Below are 18,817 nucleotides of genomic sequence, written 5' to 3' on the forward strand. Positions count from 1 at the left end.
ACACACACTTTCCACTTTTAAAAATTAAATTGCGTATGTACTCTAGATAGTCTCCATACCATTTAAACTATTTCTTTTGAGTAAATTTTAAGGATATTTTTTTCTCCATTTGAGAAATTTAAGAGAAAAAAAAATCTAATATCATTCTCAGTCATTCTTTAATCTTAAAAACTCTGTAGTATTGTCACCTAGAGCTAAGCTTCCCGCTGTGTGCTTTCTCCTTTAAGTCACATGCCTTATCTCTGCCCTGTAGCAACTTCTTACTGCTTATGGGCAAGTCCACGAGCAACTACACAGTGGCCTTAGCTTCTTATAACAGTACCTGAAAGTTCTCTCTCTCTCTCCACTCCCCATTTCCAAACCCTCTTCCCACCCTCCCTAAACCAGAGGTTTAGTTTAGACTATCTTGGTCCTGAGATGTCTTCCACTCTCAGATACTATCTTCCATTCTCTGGTTCCCTGTTTATCTCCACATCCCACACCTGTAAAAAAACAAAAACAAACAACAAATGACAAACAAACAAAAACAGTTCTCTTCAAGCCTTGAGCCTGGCTCCAGCTCAGAAACCCACTTCCCTGACTGGTTCCCACCTCAGATTCCATGTTTGCTCAGGAATACAGTTTAGATTTTTATTCTTGGGGTTCTTCCTTATCCTAGTCCTTACGTCCATGCTCAGAAGAGCAGGCCTCACAAACCCAAGGGTTTAGAGTCTCTTAGACTGCCACCTGTAGCAGATTCATACACAGCTGACTAAAACTTGTCCTCATTCCCTATATCTCCATGTTCAACTTACAGTGGCCCCCTTCTTTGGTCCCAAGTCACCAATACTCTACTAGACACTAATCCAAACGAGTTGCTGAAACTATCCTCAGTGCACTCTGATGCATGGAGCATGACAGTCACTGTTTCTAATTCTGCTCCTCAAAATCTCATTTGGGACCCAGGAAGCTTGTCCTTCTCTTTTAAGTAGGGCTGTTCTAGGTTACTAAGCTTCAAGTTTGGAGATAATCAAGGTAGGAGATAGATAGTATTTAGTATTCTCCCTTCAGAGTGTTATTCCAAGATCCATGGCCCTTTAATTCAGATTAACAAGATTCCAATGATCAAAAGCTAGGTTATAACCAAAACTTTCTCTAAGGGGTACATGGCAAAACAGTTTACTCATTCTGACCAAGGATTATCTGAATAGCAGTTTCATTTCCTCATTACCTTTCTAAGATAAAATTAGGTTGTGGGTTTATCAGATGTTTGATTTCTTAAAACGAAGATTGATGGGAAAGGGTATCTGTCTACAATTAAGCTATTTTGATAAATAGAACTTTCTCTTTTTGTTTGTTCACTGAGTTTCCCATGAGAAAGGTAAAGGACCTGACAAAGGCCTTGGACCTTAACAACAATAATGAAAAGTATACCCATTTGGGATTATAGATTCCAGTGAGATTTAGGAACAAGAAGATAGTGGGAACTCGTTGCCTCTATGTTAAGAATAAATGTCTTCTTATAATTAAAACATTGATATAACTGTAAAGTTGACAAAAAAGAATTGTACTTCAGATTAGGAACCTAAGCAATACCAGTGGCAGAAACTCAAAGTAACATAGAGGGCCTAATCTTCTAGGACAGCAGTTGCCAACCGTTTTGGCACCAAGGGCCAATGTTCCCATGAGAAGCTAATACCTGATGATCTGAGGTGGAGCTGAGTTGGTGATGCTAGCTCTGGGGAGAGGCAGCAAATACAGATGATGCTTTGCTCACTGTCCCATCACTCACCACCACCTGCTGTGTGGCCTGCTTCCTAATAGGCCACAGACCAGTACTGGTCCATGGCCCAGGCATTGGGGACCCCTGTTCTAGGAGATGTATGGGTCATGGGTCTCCAACCAGAATAAGTTGGGGATCATAGGGTAGCTAGGAGAGCAGTGACAAATAGCATTGAGCTCTTTTCAACAATTTCTTCGAGTATAGTTCAAGTAGGTTGGTCTTTTGGACCATAGCCTTAGTGTCAGACAAGATGCTCACCTGCCACATTAAATCTAGAAGAGATCTTTCCATATCAAAGAGTCTGTGTATCTTTAAGGTTATTGATAAATATAGCCAAATTGCCCTTCAAAGAGTTTATGCCAATTTGTGGTTTAATAATCCAAATATGAGAATGTGTGCTCCTCATGCTCTAGTCAAAGACCTTGGAGATTAACCTTTAGGACACACTCATAAAAGCCAAGGACTAGTCAGAGAAGTACATCAAAGAAAGAGATGCCATATAGAATCAGTTTCAATCTCATAAAGTTTTCCTGCCCATACTAGAAGACAAAAGAATAAATGCTATTTGGAGCCCTACAAAATGATTAGTCTTCATGCCAATGATTTTTCCAACATTAGTTTTCTCATTCCGAATGAACCCTGATTTTGATACATCTTGCCCCAGCTAACCCGAATACTTACCTTCTGTTCTTAGTGGCTGACTTCTGGGTATGCTGTATCCTGCTTCAGAATCTAGTCCTCATGAGAGAGTTCTGATTGGAAAACAAATTATGAGAACCTACTATGTGTTTATATGTGTGTTCTTAAAGTTCTATGTGGGAGGGGTGTCTCTGAGTCTAGTCAGTTCTACCCTTAAACTGTGTCTCCTATCTGTCTTCTACTCTCCATCTCCATTATCATAACTGAAGTCCAGATCCTCATCCATCAACTGGTGTTTAAAATGTTGCAATGGTGCCCTTAGACGTTAATTTCCTGTCCTTGAATCTAACTTACTAAAATGATTATGTCCTACATGGGAATAACATAGTGCTTCACCTTAAGTATAAACTATATTTAATTATGCTTTTATTCATTTTCATTCTGGCTTGCTTAAAATAGATTAAAATTTTTTAATGACAAAACTCTGTCTTCTTTTTTTTTTTCTGATATAGTCAAATATAACACCACAGAAGTTTACTGAATTACTATCCAAATTTCTTTATTTTCTGGAAGAAAAGTTTAGAAGCTATAAAACAAGGAAATTACAGCTCTTGTAATTCATTATTGAGAATACATAATTATTAATATCATGTCACATTAAAACCAAGAAGAGCTGAAATAGCTAAGATGCTGGGAAAAACAAGCTTCTATGTAATTTTTCTTATTCTCTGATGCGCCTCTCCTGATCCCTCCATATCCACACGGGAGTTGGTCTTTATAATTTAAATAAAAACCTTTGTGAATTATGGAGCATATCTTCAAATGTTCCACATGAAGAGATAACCAGCGTCAACATCTGATTCCTTAATACTCATTACTTATGCTACTCTGGAGAGGTGCGGTGTTCTGTACTGAGGTATTCTGGCACGTGAGATGTTCTGGGCTAATGTCCTTACCTAGGAGACCACTTGAGATTCCCAGCCTCACTCTCCCATCTCTTTTATTTTCATTAATAGCTCACCTATATGACTTCCATTTTTCTCTATCCTTCATCATCTTAACTTAGGTATCACCTTGTATATTCAATCCATTCTTTGCTTTTTATGGTTCCTCTGTTTGTTTAATGTATTGTACCAAAATTACAAAAATGGGACTTGATACCAGTTTTCTTTGAGAATATACTGGAGATGAAACAGGCCCTTACGAGTTTGCCTGGAAACTATTCCAAAGGGAAAATGAATTCAAATATTCAATACCTAATTATAGATACAATGTTGAAATGCAAACCACATGTAAGCTTAAGTATTATAAGTGATTTCTTTCAGGGCCAATTGCTCCTACAGAGGAAATATCTCTCCTGGTATATCCCTTCACCAATTAGGTACATGATCAGAGTTATATTAACCCTGACACTTCATTCAGAAAGTATTGCTTCAAGAATTCTAACTGCATTAATAAATTCTTCATTTATTTAATAAATTTCTAGTAAGCATCTACTAATATGGCTGGCATTAAAATTAAAAAAAAAAAATTAGCTCAGTCTATGTGCTTTTTCAAACTATGGTCTCCCCATCCCCTATAACAGGGGATAACATAACAATCTCTGAAGTGGACAATGATTGTATAATTTGGAGACTCTATACAGGCAAGTCTGATATACCCATCCATGCCCATTTGAGAAGCCATGTTCTATATCCTTTCTGTTAGAAATCTCATTCATTCCAATGGCTTCAAATAACTTTAATATGCAAATAACCCTCAAATCTGTACTTTTGTCATAGTTTTCTCTCCCTGAACTCCAAAACCTTCTGCTTCTGTATTCCCTCCTTAAAGTGGTTCTTCATGTAAAACTTCTTCAAAGCCAAACTCATTAGTTATTGCTGTGCATATAGCCACAGGGTAACTTAACATCGTATGTCTCAGAGCCTAGTTAATTCTGTACCCACAGTATTTCTCCAGTCTGTCACCTGATCTCCATCTCCAGTATTACCTGCTACAGATGAGACCTTTACCAACTGATGTTAAACATATTGCCAAGAGTGCTATTGCAATTTCATCCCTGGTCTAGTTTTTCGGCCATCATTCTAAAACAGAAACCAGATAATTTCGCTCCTTTCCTAAAAGACTTTGAAGGTATCTTCATAACCTACCATATTAATTTAAACTATACTGAGGGATATAACATTCTGCAAATTCTAACTTTATTTCATAATCTGCAACTTTATCCCTTAAACTTGAAGCACATAAAATTTTTTCAATTTTAAGAAAACTTTTCCCTCTAGTGCCTCTGCACATTTGAAACAGCTCCATTTAATAGGACAACTTGAACTTGAAATGCAACTTAACTCTCTAACCTTAGATTCTACAATGTTAAATTGAGAATAGCAATAGCTATCTTGTAGATTTTTTGGAGGATTATTAAATAGGGTGTTTATAAAGCCCTGAATGCAAATCTTAGTACAAAATTAATGTTCAATAAGTGGTTGCTCTTTAATGTTGTTTGTTTGTATCTGACAGTTTTAATTTAGCATTATATTGTGAATAGTCTTTGAAAATATGATTATGAACTGCTGCATAGTAATAAATCATATAAATACACCTTTGTTTATTTTACCAAGGCTTATTGGTGGAAATGTATATTGTTTTTAACTCTTTACTCTTATAAATAACACTGTAATAAACATCATAATACATAAATATTTGAGAATACCTCCAAATACTTTCCCAGGATAAGTTACTAAAAGAAAAACATTTTAAGGCTCTGAAAACTTGTTGCCAAATTACTCCCCAGAAAGGGACCAACTGATGGTCCCACTAGCAGTGTATGAGGGATCCTTTCCCCTGCATCCTTCCAAATATACATATTCTTTCTCTCTCCCTCTGTGTCTCTTTACCAGTGTAATGGTAACTGCGTTTTTGTTACAATAAAACACTGCTCCATATTTAACCAATTAGGCTCTTTTAGTAACAGAGAGGACAGAAGTGCATTTGCCTTGAGACTCTTAGGCGGTTTTATTGACCTCTCTTTTGTCTCTTTCTCCCAGGAGTAGACTTCATACATTTCAAGCGCTGATCAAAGGGATACCTTATTTTCACTTAATCGTGTCTTAAATAAATTAATAAATCACCCTCCTTACCCTACAATCCCCAATAACTACCAACAAAATATAAAATCCAAACAGTCCACACTGGAGCACTTTATGATTCCTTGACATTTATCCTGCATGCCCTACCCTCAAAATATAAAATCCATATCCTATGATAAATGGCAGGGTAATTACTAGGAGTGATAGAAGGGATGAGACTACTTCAAAACTTTCCAGCTCCATCAGGGTTTTATTTGAATCACTGGTATAAATGGTCCTTATTCCACATCAAGAGATCAGTTAAACACCAAAAATTACATAAATCCTACTTAACCGGCAAAAGAGGAGATAAAGGCAAAGTTATTTTATATACTGTTTACCAGTTAAGGAATGCAGGATGATATAAGGCTGTATAGTTCAATTGGATTATTTGTCTTACAGTTATTGTCTTCCCTAGGGTCAAGTATATGGTAACTATGCAAAAAAAAAAAAAAAAAAAAATTAAATAAAATCTTGAATAAAAGGATGAGAGAAAAACAAGAAAAAATATTAACCAGATTTGACTCTCAACTACTTTCATTTAAGCAGGAAGTCTTAGAGTAGCTCTCAAAATTCTGATTAAACGTCCTCTCGACAGGTTTAATTTACATTTCTTGAATTGATAGTAGACAAACATGCTTCTTAATTTCACTATTAGCCATTTGTATTCTTTTGCAAAATATCATAACATGATCTATTTTGATGTACTATATCATGACATGTATTCTTTGAGCCAGCAAGTCTGTCGGCGGCAATTTAACCTAAGGAAATAAACATGGATTTTCAGAAATTGAAAATGTACTTTAAAATATTTATCCCAGTATGTTTAGAAGTGAAAAGGGAACGGAAACAGTCAATATATCCAATACTATACAGCCATTAAAATTGATGACATAAAAGAATACTTAAGGACATAGAAATTACTAATAATATATAGTTAAGTGAAAATATTAGGTCAAACAAGCACATATGGATTGATGTCCTATCTTCCTATTCTCTATTGGAGATATCCTCAACCATTTCACCAAACCATATGAAGGTTACTAACCTCTCGGTTAAAATCAAGTGCTCAGTTTTCAGTCCTCTTCTTACTTGACCTATTGGCATCATCTGACCAAGTGATTGCACCCTTTTTCTTGAAAGAGTTTCAGCACTTTTCTTTGGGTAAACCATGTATTCTCGGTTCTCTTTATTCATTGGTCGCTTAGTCTCCTTGGTTGGTTTTACTTCATAACCCAAATTGTAAATTATGAGTTCCCACGCCTCAGTCCTTGATTCTTTCCATCCAGTCTTACGACTTTACACCCCATCTATATATCCTGAGATCTCCCAGATTTCTATCACTGGCCTGGACTTCTACTCAACTCCGGACTTGGCAGTTGGCTGCCTATTTGACATTACCAGTAAGTATCTATATTTAATAAGTAGTTTTGACTAAACACATAAATATGAACTCCTGGTGTTTCATCCTCAAACCTATTGCTCCCACAATCTTTACTATATCAAACAATAACAATTTTTTTCTTCATATAATAATAATTGAGTAAGGTGGGTTAGGGCCCTGGGGGATAGAGGAGAAGAGAGTTTAAAAGAGAAGAGAGACTTACATATTCTGTTCTCCCAGTTTTCTTCTAAATCTATTTGAATATTAGATCTTCTTCATAAGCTTAATTTTAGGTATTTGTAGCATCAAATTTTTCAACATTAACTGTCAATATTTCTTAACAACTGTGATTCCTGAATTGGCATACAAATGATCTAGATGAGTTATGAAATTCCAGTTTTAAAACACTATCCTTATCTACAGTACAAATTCTACCCAATGGTGAAATGTTAGAAGCACTCTCTTTCACTTCAAGAACAAGATTAATTGCCTCATCCATTCAATATACTGGAGCTTCTACACAGCATCATAAGGCAAGAAAAAGAAAAAGCAATAAAGGTGTAAGGATTAGAATGGAAGAAACAAAACAACTTTTCACAGATGTTTTCCCTGCATTCAAAACCCCAAAGTATATACAGATAAATTATCTGAATTAATAAGAGAGACTGGTAATTGTGCTGAATGAAGAATCAATAAGTTAAGGGGGAGGGAGAACATTAATTGTGTTTCTATCCACCAGAATAAAGAGCTAGAAGATATAATTTTTAAAAAATCAATAAGAAGACTAAATATACTAAATATACCATTTCTTTCAATTTTCATAAAGATATTCCATGCAGTTCCAATATTAATCACAACAAAATTTTTTAAAATTTATATAGAAAAGGAATGGCCAAGAAAAATGATCTTATTGAAGAGGATAAATATAGTGGATTAATGACTTACTTTAAAAGGCAAAACTTTAAAATTTTTTCAAAAAACAATATTCTCTTTATACTTTTGAGAAAGGGATGGATTTATTCCTTAAGACAAAAGTTCAAGACAAAAATGAAAAGATCAGTAAAATTAATTATATAAAATTAAGAACTTTTGGTTCCCAAAAGTGACATTAAAGAAAGTTTTAAATGTACAACCTAGGAGAAGATATTTACAACACAACTACCAAAATGTTTATGTCCAAAACATACAAAAACTCCTACAAATTAATAAATGAAAATAAAAGCCAAACAATACCTCCCGAATGGGCAAAACATATTAAAAAGTATTTTACACAGGAGAAAACAAGAAAGAAAAGATGCTCAAATTTATTAGCAATTACAGAGCTGAAGATTAAAACAAAACAAAACAAACAAACAAACAAAAAAAAACAAATCCAGAATGAGATACCCTCTCATATATACTGGGCTCACAAAAATCAGAATGACATAGCTAAGAGTTGGTAAGGACAAAAAGCAATTAAAACTCTTAAAACACTGTTCTTGGGATAATAAACTGATACAAAATTATAAAATTATCTAGTAAACCTTAAAAACCTCTGACCCAGTATTACCAATGCTGTATAATATATCTTAGAGAAACATTTGCACATGTGTACCAGAAGACATAACTAGGAATATTCATAATGATTTTTTTCAATGCAACAAACTATAAACAATACTTGTGTCCATCAAAGGAGGATGAATATATAATTGTGAAATAATCATTTTATAAAAGTCTATTACAGTGAAAATAAATGAACAATAGCTCCACACAACAATATAAATGAATATCAGAACTATATTGCATGTATTGCCTTACATATACTATATATTTCATTTATATGATAATAGAACTTTTAGTCTTATTTGTTATTAAAAAACATTGGTCAGTCCATTATTATTTATATATCCTATTGACTATATTCTCAGGCAAGAGGAGGCTGGGATACAATTAGGGTGGCACACTTACCTGTACACTCCTTCCAAACCGTTTGTCTTCTCAAAGTGCTAAGTGAGAGCTTCCACTTGCCCCTCTCCATACATAGTTCTTATCTTTCTCCACTCTGTTCCTTGCCACAGGAGGGTGACCTATATGGGCCACATAAATGGCTTTCCATTTCCTTTGATTGTTGGTTTTTTTGTGAATGAAAAGCCCCAAAAGGTGATTAGATGGAGAAAGGTCAGTAAGATCAGGATATTCATCCCCTTCATTCCTTCCTACCAAAATTGTATCCAACTGGCTCTTTGGCCCTGGATCAAACGTGACTGCTTCTCCAAGGCTGTCTACATTACATGATTTCTCCTTCTAGATTCTGATTAGTTCTCATCTGTTCAGACCTAGAGGGTCTAACAGCCAACCTCATATTAAACCCCAGATGCCTGCACCAAATACATAGTTCCCCAAAATTTATACTTCTGTAAGTAGTCCCTTTGTAAATAAACCCTTTCTCTGAAGTATTCTATTCTGAATATGCCATCTAATTCTGTTTGGGACACTGCCTGATATAAATGGAGAGGAATGGAAAGAAAATTAGGAGAGATAGCATATCAAAGAGTTAAGAGGGTATATAGAGGGACAATGAATATTTTTTGTTTTTTTATAACCTGACAAACATATTAAAAATGAAAAAAAAAAGGTGGAAAGGATAGGTATCTTAATTCAGGGATATTTAAGCTTATGAATGTGCTCACTTATTCAACAAGGATGACGCATTGACCAAAGTTAGAGGAAGATGATTCTGGTAGGAAATGACTTGGTGAAATCAATCTTAAAGGGCATATTTGAGGAGACATCCAGGTGTGGCCCCTTTACATTCCTAGTTCCACATCACAACATGGAGACCCTGATCTTGTCTGGCATGTCTCCTCTGTAAAGTGAATCCCATCTGGATGTCAGGCAAAGGAATGGCATGACATGAGAAACAAAATGGGGATTTAGTCAAACAGCTCTTTTTCGCTGTCAATTGATATTTTAATTGGTATTTTTATCACTACTAATTGTTTTCTATCAACCAGTTCCAAGCCTTTAGCAACATTTTATATTCTACTCTAGGTATGTTTTGAGCCTTTATTGCACCAAAACAAATACTCATTAGTGTTTTGCTCTGACTCCTTTTAAACACAGTCTTTTTATATTGCTGCTTTCCCCACAGTGGACTCTGAAATGTCTCTCTGTTTAGCACCATCTGCAGATTTAATTAATGTGCTGTTTTGCTCATCTTCTAGATGATTAACAAAGATGTAGAATAAAATCAAGCTTAATACCATAACATGAGGCACGCTATATTCACCTCCCTCTAAATGAACTCAAAAGTAGTTTGCTTTTGTATCTGTTCATGGGTTTTTATGATGTTCTCAATCCATGTAAAAAGTACCCTTCTTGAGTCATATTCGGGTTTGCAAATCTGAATTGAAAATTTCTCTCAGAAGAAATAACTCCTCCACAGATTGTAGTGCCTACATCATTTATGACATAATTCAATGTTATGTGCAAATCAGATTGATCAGATTTCTAAATGGTACAACCTAACTTTTTCTTACTACTGAGATTCTAAAAATGTCCTCTCAGTTGCTATGTAATTTGGCCTTTTCAACAACCAGTGACTTTATCAAGCAGATTCTATATTTCCCATTAAGAACTTGAGACTCAGAAGTTAATTTATAGTAAGCTAATGACAGTTCCAGTTCCAGGATTCTGGGGTTCATACTTGCTGATGACTAATTTGATATTCTAACAAGTTGAAATATGCTGCCTTGAGTTTAAATATTAGAAGTTTTGGGAAGAACACTTGTTCTGATATTTTCAACTCAGGGTTTGGGAGTGAAAGTTAAAATGATTTTATAAAATTCCAACAACATGAATTTAAATTTTTTCCAACACTTTTGTTTGTGGTGGTTCTTACTAATATGAATCCAAATATTAAAGGCAAATGGATGAGAAAATGAAAGATTGATCTCGTAAATATTTTCCTATAAGCAGTATATACTTATAGATATGCTCATAGATAAGTTCATATTTCTGTTGGCTTAACAGAATGCACACGATAATTCAGAGTCAGCTAGGCTGTTATTAATACCAATTTATTACTTATCAACGGGTTGTTCCAGCTGATTTTCTGCTTCATGAGAGAGGTTTTACTACTCTCCCTTAGGCTAGCTTCTCTTCTTTCTACTACTCAATGACCGAACCCCTGAATTCATCCTAAGGCAACAGAGACCTCTGACCTCTATTAGCTAGCACTCAAGTTTCCTGTACAGAGAGAAATGCCAGGAGCTGACAGCATATTCTTCACTCGCTCTTGCCTCTGGGATGATTGGCAGTGGCGGGTTTCTCAGCCTAGCTGTACTGCTGATGTCCAGCTCACTGCAGGGTTCCTCTGTGCATGAGGGCTGCTAGGAGCTCTGGGGCACGCCTATGTGAAGGACCTCTCTGTTCCCAGACCACAAATGATGGTAAAGAGCTGGATGGAGGATGAGAACCATAAAAAGTAAAGTGGAGTATTTCTTCATTTAAGTTTCCATCTCTGGATAATTCTTATGACATCATTAAAATCAGTAGTGAGTCCCTTGGGCAAATTATATCTTCAGGTTTTCTCATCTACAAGGATAATAATAAAAGTAGGAACTTCCATTGAAATAAAATATGTAATGTGCCATATAAGTCAAATGCAGAAATGCTTATTTTTGTACGCTTGACTTCTCTCCTCTGTTTCATAAACTATTGCAATTCTCTACTAAAGCTTATTCATCAAATTTTTATATTGTAAAGGTACACATCATCTTAAAAAAGAAATTAGTGTGGCACAACATGAGGAAACAATAACTATTTTAGATGAAGTTTTTACATATCTTTGAATAATAAGCAGAAAGTAAAGCATGCTTTTTTAGTTTTATGTTAATAAACTTTTAAATGAAAGTCAATATTAACCAAAAAAAAAAAAAAAGAAAGAAAATGTCTCAAGCAAATTGTTCAAGGTGCAATGTAGAGTTTGGTGCATAAATCCTAACAGTTTTCTCTCATAGCCCAAGTTCTGACCAGAGGGTCTGAATAAAGGAACTGAATCAAATAAGAATCAGACTTCAGCTTGATTGATGGTAAAGCTTAACTGGAGAGTGTGTCAGGGACTTAAGACCAAAATGAGATTTTCTTATCCTTCAGGGATGGCCAGACCCAGACTTCGTCAATCTGACCTGGTTTTTCAGCTGTATTTATCACCTGAATACAAGAGAGACTTTGTACCTGAGGAGAGGTGATTTCCTCCATGGGATGAGGTGAGTAAGGGCGGGAAGAGAGAAGTGTATTAGCGAAGGAAAAAGAATAAAATTGTGAGAGCTTCTACTACCAGAACTTCTGAGAGCATCTGAGTGTTGGAGGTCATTACCTTTGCACAGTCACAGGTATAAAGGTAGGTAAACAATGGTGCTCCTGACCTTAACACTTGCCAGTCACAGGTGATAACTTTCTTTATAAAGTTGGTGTTGGAGCTGTTCTCAGACAAATTGGGGAATTTTCCCTGGCAAGAACATTTAACAGAGAACCCATCTTTTATTTAAAATTCTTTTAGATATTCAGTTTCAAGAGTTAATGAGAAAGGGTGAATGATAATAGTTATTTGTTTAGCAACAACTTCATACTAGGCACTTTACATACATTATCTTCCTCTTCTTATCCAGGTCATATGATAAATGCTATCACGAATTTTTTATTGGTGAAGAAACTGATACTGAGGTAGTGACTAAAGGTCATATAGACGGAAAGATGTAGAGGCAGGATTGAGATTCTGCTCTGACTGATCTCAAAGCTGACATAGCATGCTGCACATGTCTAGCCGATAAGAACAAAAGCAGACAAAAACAGAAATACTTACATGCTTATCATTTATAATCAAACTGTGAAACTGGGAACTATCACAGAAAGAATCCCAGTCATTTTCCAACAAAGCTTTCTCTAGTGTATCTGCATTTTGTGGCATCTCTTCATGCTTATTTCATATTATTATTTTTTAAACCACTTTTCATCATATTAACCACCGATTACCATCCACACTCTTCTAAGCTCTCCCAAGAAGAGAATAAAATCCAGGAAATTTCATTCTCAGACTCAGTACCAGCTAAGAGCAGTTGTATGAGTGAAGGCAGAACTTCTAGGGCTTCCAGTCTTTCTCTTAGAAATTAGCCAGTCCAAAGCCAGAGATAGCTAAGATCTTCTGCCTCAGTGGGCTTTCGGCCCTTCTGGGTGTTCTGAAAGCCTACAGAGCTCTCTCTTCTCTTCATTCCTTTTAGCTCTTCTAATGCTTGCGCAAACTTCTAATTCTCTCCATTATATTTGTTCCTGCTTGAAATATGTAGGATGGCAGTTTTAAAATAGAAATGTACCCTAGGGATTGGCAAACTAAAACCCAAGGGACAATTCTGGCTCCTGATCTGTTTTTGTAAATGCAGATTTATCAAGACACAGCTACTCCCATTGATTTGCACATTGTCTGTGGCTGTTATTCCTCTACAATGTCAGAGTTGAGCATTTATAACAAGAGACCAAAGGACTCATGTGGCAAACAGAATAATGGCCTTCAAATATACTGTTCTAATTCAAGAAACCTGTGACTATTTTAATTTATATGACAAAAGACACTTTGCAAATGTGATTAAATTAAGGACTTGAGAGAGGAAGATAATCATGGGTTATCTGGGTGGACCCAACGTCAGGGTCAGAAAAGGAGAGAGATGCAGAGATGCTGTCTTGATGGTTATAAGATAGAGGAAGGGGCCACAACCCAAGGAATATAGGTGGTCTTGGAGCTGAAAAATGCAAGAAAACGGCTTCTCCCCTACAGCCTCCAGAAGGAGTATAGCCCTACCAATATCTTGATTTTTGGAATTGTGACCCTCCAAAACTGTAAATGATAAATTTGTATTGTTCTAAGCCACTAAGTTTATGGTAGTTTGTTACAGCAGCAGCAGGAAACTTAATGCAACTGTAAATCATAAAATATATTTACATTCTGTCTCTTACAAATTAAGTTTGCTAACTCCTATTTTTCCGAATACACCTTTTAAGGATGTCTCTGATTAGAGATAGAATCTTTTTCTCTGGGGCAGAGAATATGGCTCTAGTTGGCTAAAGTTTGTCATATCTTTAATGTAAAGACCAGAATATTGCCACTAGTAATAATTACCCAAATCTCACTGGGAAAGCATTGTGAAAAATAAGGTATTTGTTTTTTTCTACTGACTATTCAACATACCTATTTCTAATTCCTTTTACATTTATGCAGTTACCGCATTTTCATCATGGGACTTCTCCACCTTACCATTTTCCTTTCGATCTAATGAGTTTAGATTATCTTTCTTGCTCATGACTTTGGTCACTCCTCCTACCATATGCTCCCCTTTTCTCTTTGCATAAAATTTAGATGCTTCGTTGCCATACAATATTACTTTAAATTACGTCCCTCTCCCTTGCCTCCTTCCTGTACCTTTTGTTATCAATCATGTTGCTTCCTTTTTAACTTTTCTACTCACTCTTGCTCATTCTTCCAAATGCTGCACAACTTTCAGAAAGCCTAAAGTATACAATTTAGAATAACATACACTTGTTCCCTCTCTGATCATTCCTTTTCTGCTAACACTCTATTGGCCACAGAAAAGAAAGTGCTTGGGTGACATATCTTTGAATTATACAGGACAGCTTGGCAGGTACCAAAATTTTCTTACGCACAGATTGATTGTCTCAGACAATTCTAAAAACACTTCTGTCCTCGGTGATTTAATTTGTTTGATAGTAAATCCATTGTAATCTACTCAGATAACAACTTGCTATTTATATCAAACTAGTATCCAATTCTGAGATGTTAAATATAGGATTCTCCACATTTCCTGACACTCATTTCTAATAAACCATGACATACGCAAGAATGAACATTTAACTTTATAGAGAATCAGCTGCAAGGCAAAAAGGTTTAAAGCACCAGGTCAGACAAAGCCACAAGAAAGGCCTCTATTTCTAAACTAAATAGAGCATTAAAATTTTTTTACAGCTGGAAAAGACCTTACAGATCATCCATTGCAATCCTTTTTATTTTAGAAGTGAGAGAACCGATACAATCTGAGAGCTCAGATGGCTCATTCAAGGTCACACAGCCTGCCAGGGAGACAGTCAAGCTAGAACCCGGGGGCTTCTGACTTCAGCGCACAGGTCAGTGCTCTTCCTTTCACATCTTGAAACAGTACCAAAGAGTCTATTCTTGACTTCAAGAGTTCCACCCTTTTTCTCACAACAGATTTATTGCATTTGGAAACTCAGAAATACATGTTGTACTATGTCAATGAAATGGACAGACCGAGTGCTGATAAGCACTTTTGTGCGTGTCTGTGGGAGAGAATGCCAGAATGGCCTTTGCATCTAATGAGAGAACCGGACTTCAGAATATGCAGGGAGAAAAGTCATTCCAGCGAATTTTCAAAATCTGGTATTTTAGATAATTAGCCTAAGTTGGGGATGTTACAAAGAAGAATGAATTAGCTCAGGGTCTCATCGTCATCATTGTTGTTTTTCTATTTATCCCAAGAGTCTTTGCAGAGAGACATATTTCCTCCAGAACAAGTGTCAGCAACACTAATTAAGAAAAACTAGTGAAGCAGAAAGAAAACTACAGTGGTGTGTTAAGTTACAACTGGTTCCGTAAAACAAGTACTTCATCTGAGAAGCCCCTTTTCCTTCTAACCTAGAGGAAAGAACAAACAGGAATTGCCAGTGTGAGGAAACACAATTATACTTTTAAGACTACTTATAAAAACCCATGGCTGTTGTTATGTTTAACTTTGGACTAAATTTTTTACCACATATTTTTGACCACTACATTCATGTGTCTCCATATACTACTACTCCACTTAATATGGTCAACCATTGAATGTGGACACAAGTAACAATAAGAAAAGAAATCACAGTGTTATAATAATTTCACATAACAAAATGCTATCTCTGAGTAATTTTATGACTTTATCAGTTACCTTTATGTCTAGGAAATGTGATGCATTAACTGTTATCTATTATTAATTGAAAGATTAATCATAGTTAAGGAAAATACCAGGTACAAAACAATGTTTTAGAAACTTCACACTTCATTAAAATGGTAGGATGCAATAAAATATTTTATATCACATATTAATCCTCTAGTTACAATACTGTCAACCTAATAAAATTGGTGTTGAAACTCTACTCAGTGTCTAAATTTCAGGGTCTGATATTATTTAATTTGTTTAACTATTAATTGGAAAATACTGAGTGAGGGTCTATTACGTGCCTAGCGATGTGTCTGAGTCTGGTGGACAAACAATGCATTAGATGTGGTCCCTGCACTCAGGAGATATAGTAAATTCTCTTTCTGAAGATTATAATCATGATCTTTTGAAGGCTGATTTCAGCTGGCCAAAGCTTCCATTGAAGGCATGATGGCAGGGAAAGGGTCTGGCCAAGAGGTATCTGGGATCAATCTGCTGCTCAAGTCAATTCCTCTTACCTTACATTTCATATTTCCCCCCAAGTGAGCCAACAGCTCTATTCTCTACAAAGTGGATCTGTTATTATGATCCTACATTTCTCTATTTGTTATAGCTTCCTTTTTTTACATTATATATATTTAGAAATAGAACCCATCATTAAAAAAAGAGAGAATAGATTGAAATTTTGGTGCCAAATAGATTAATATGAACTACATAGCGTAGTAGAAAAATCACTGGCCAGGGAAAGGGGGGACTTGGGTGCTAGTCAAAATGACCATGTAATTTACCATCCATACCAGGACATCACTGAGTGAAGGGATTACTGTTACTAAGTATTTTAGGACAATATGTGCAAACTAGGACTTCCCTGGAAATCCTGGACATACATTCATCCTAGTTCTACCACTAGGCCTGCCATTTCCAAACTGTATTCACTGATGAGTGGTCAGATCAAGACACACACCATCTTAAAATGCTCCACTGGCTTTCTATCATTCTTAGAATAAAATCTAAAGTCCTTTCCCAGGCCTGTGTGCTCCTAGAAACAGACACTGGCTACCATTTTCCCTTTCATTCCTTGTCCTTGCTTGTGTCTTTAGCCTGCTGAGTATGTTCCAGCTCAGGAATGAAGACTTCTTGACCTTGAACACTCTTCCCAGAGAGCTGCATGGCTCCATCCTTCTTGTCATTCAGGTTTCCCTTCAAATGTGACCTCTTTTCAGATGCACCTCCACTGACTTCCTGTCTAAAATAGCAACTCTTCTCACACAATTTTATTACTTCTATTATCCTGTTTCATTTTACTTCATAGAAATTTCACCACTTGACTTATGCTGTGTAGCTCTCTGTTTCTTTGTTTATTGTTTGTCTCTACTCTGGAATGTTGGATATGTGAGGTCAGGAACTACTTCTCATTCAATGTTTTATCTCCAGGACCTTCAAGAACATATGACATATTAGCAGCACTTGAAGAATATATGTTGAATATTGAATGGACGAAAGTGTTCATTATGGCTCTGACTTTAATTCCTTATATCATATCAAAAAAGAATTTGAAATCCATGTTATTGTTAAGTCTGTGACTCTTTATATTAAAATATTGTTATTGAATTAGGTACAATATTTACAGGATCCTTAAGAGCTTTTCTAGTGTTACCTGCTTTCAGATTCTTTTCTCAGCTTCTCCATGCACAGTCATTCATCTCCCTCCTCTATACTCTCATGTACCTCATGACATGTACCTGACATGTACCTCAATCATAGCTCTTATCAAATGGGCCATCACTAGTCAGAAAAGGAAGTATCAAGAATTGAGAGAGCTAGGTGTACTTTGGGGACTAAATGGGAAGTCTGAGCAGGATGGGATAAATGGATAGTAGAAATGCAGGCAGAAGTTAAACTTTGGAGACCAAGTTTTCTAAGATAAATTAAGCAGTTTGTATCTTATCCTAAGGCAATGGTGGTCATTAATGAATTTTAAACTGAGGAATGACACCGTCAAAGTTGCATTGCTAAAGGATAAATCTGCTGACTTATAAAGGAAAAGCTTAGGGTAACTAGTCCTAAAGCATTCATTGCAGTTGTCCTACCCAGAAATGATCATGGACTAAGGGTGGTAGCCATGAAGATAAAGAACCCTGGATGGATCAACCTTTCTGCATCTCTCAGATTTTTCATTTAATAATTTTATTACTTCTCTAGGTTAGGATTCGTATATATTTCTGTGAAAGAGAACACAAAATATTTTGCAGCTCTCTGTTGCAGATATACCATAGCATAGCAATGGGCTGACTAAATAAATTAATCTAGATTCTTTCTTCCCTAATTGTCCCAAATTACCTTTTTTTTAAAAAAAAATAATAATAAATCCTTAGTGAAAAAGATAGATATATTTAATGTAGAAGACAAAACAATGTTGTTTAGCCCAAAGTAATTTATTTACCTGTAATTTTAGTAGTTTGTGAACATTCTGATCCCCAAGAACCTATTATGGGGATCCAAAGAAGCCTTTTTAATAACCTCTGCTCCAAGACAAAAGAGTGGTAATGGCTAAATGCCTAATTCTTGGGTAGGTGTGTTTAATTTAAAAGATTGTCATGATAGGAACTGTAGAGGACATGTGCTTTAATTTTTATCTGAGCAAGACTGCTTTCTGATACCCTGTGGCTCCTAGTTAACAGCCAACCAGTCTTCATTCTCTCTCTCTCTCTCTATGTGTGTGTGTGTGTGTGTGCACGCGCGTGTGTGTATATACCTATCTAGAGAGACAATGGGTGTGTGTGTTCTCTTTTCATAATTGAAAGATGGTGCATGACGATGAAGTATGAGATGATTCAGGGATGTGAGCATTATTTCATTTCCTGAAAGTTCCTGGTATCTGAACCATTTTAAGAGTTTTTTGTTTTGTTTTGTTTAATTCTGTCATCTG

The sequence above is a fragment of the Rousettus aegyptiacus genome, unplaced genomic scaffold (assembly GCF_014176215.1).
Source record: "Rousettus aegyptiacus isolate mRouAeg1 unplaced genomic scaffold, mRouAeg1.p scaffold_m13_p_3, whole genome shotgun sequence".
Classification (NCBI taxonomy): Eukaryota; Metazoa; Chordata; class Mammalia; order Chiroptera; family Pteropodidae; genus Rousettus; species Rousettus aegyptiacus.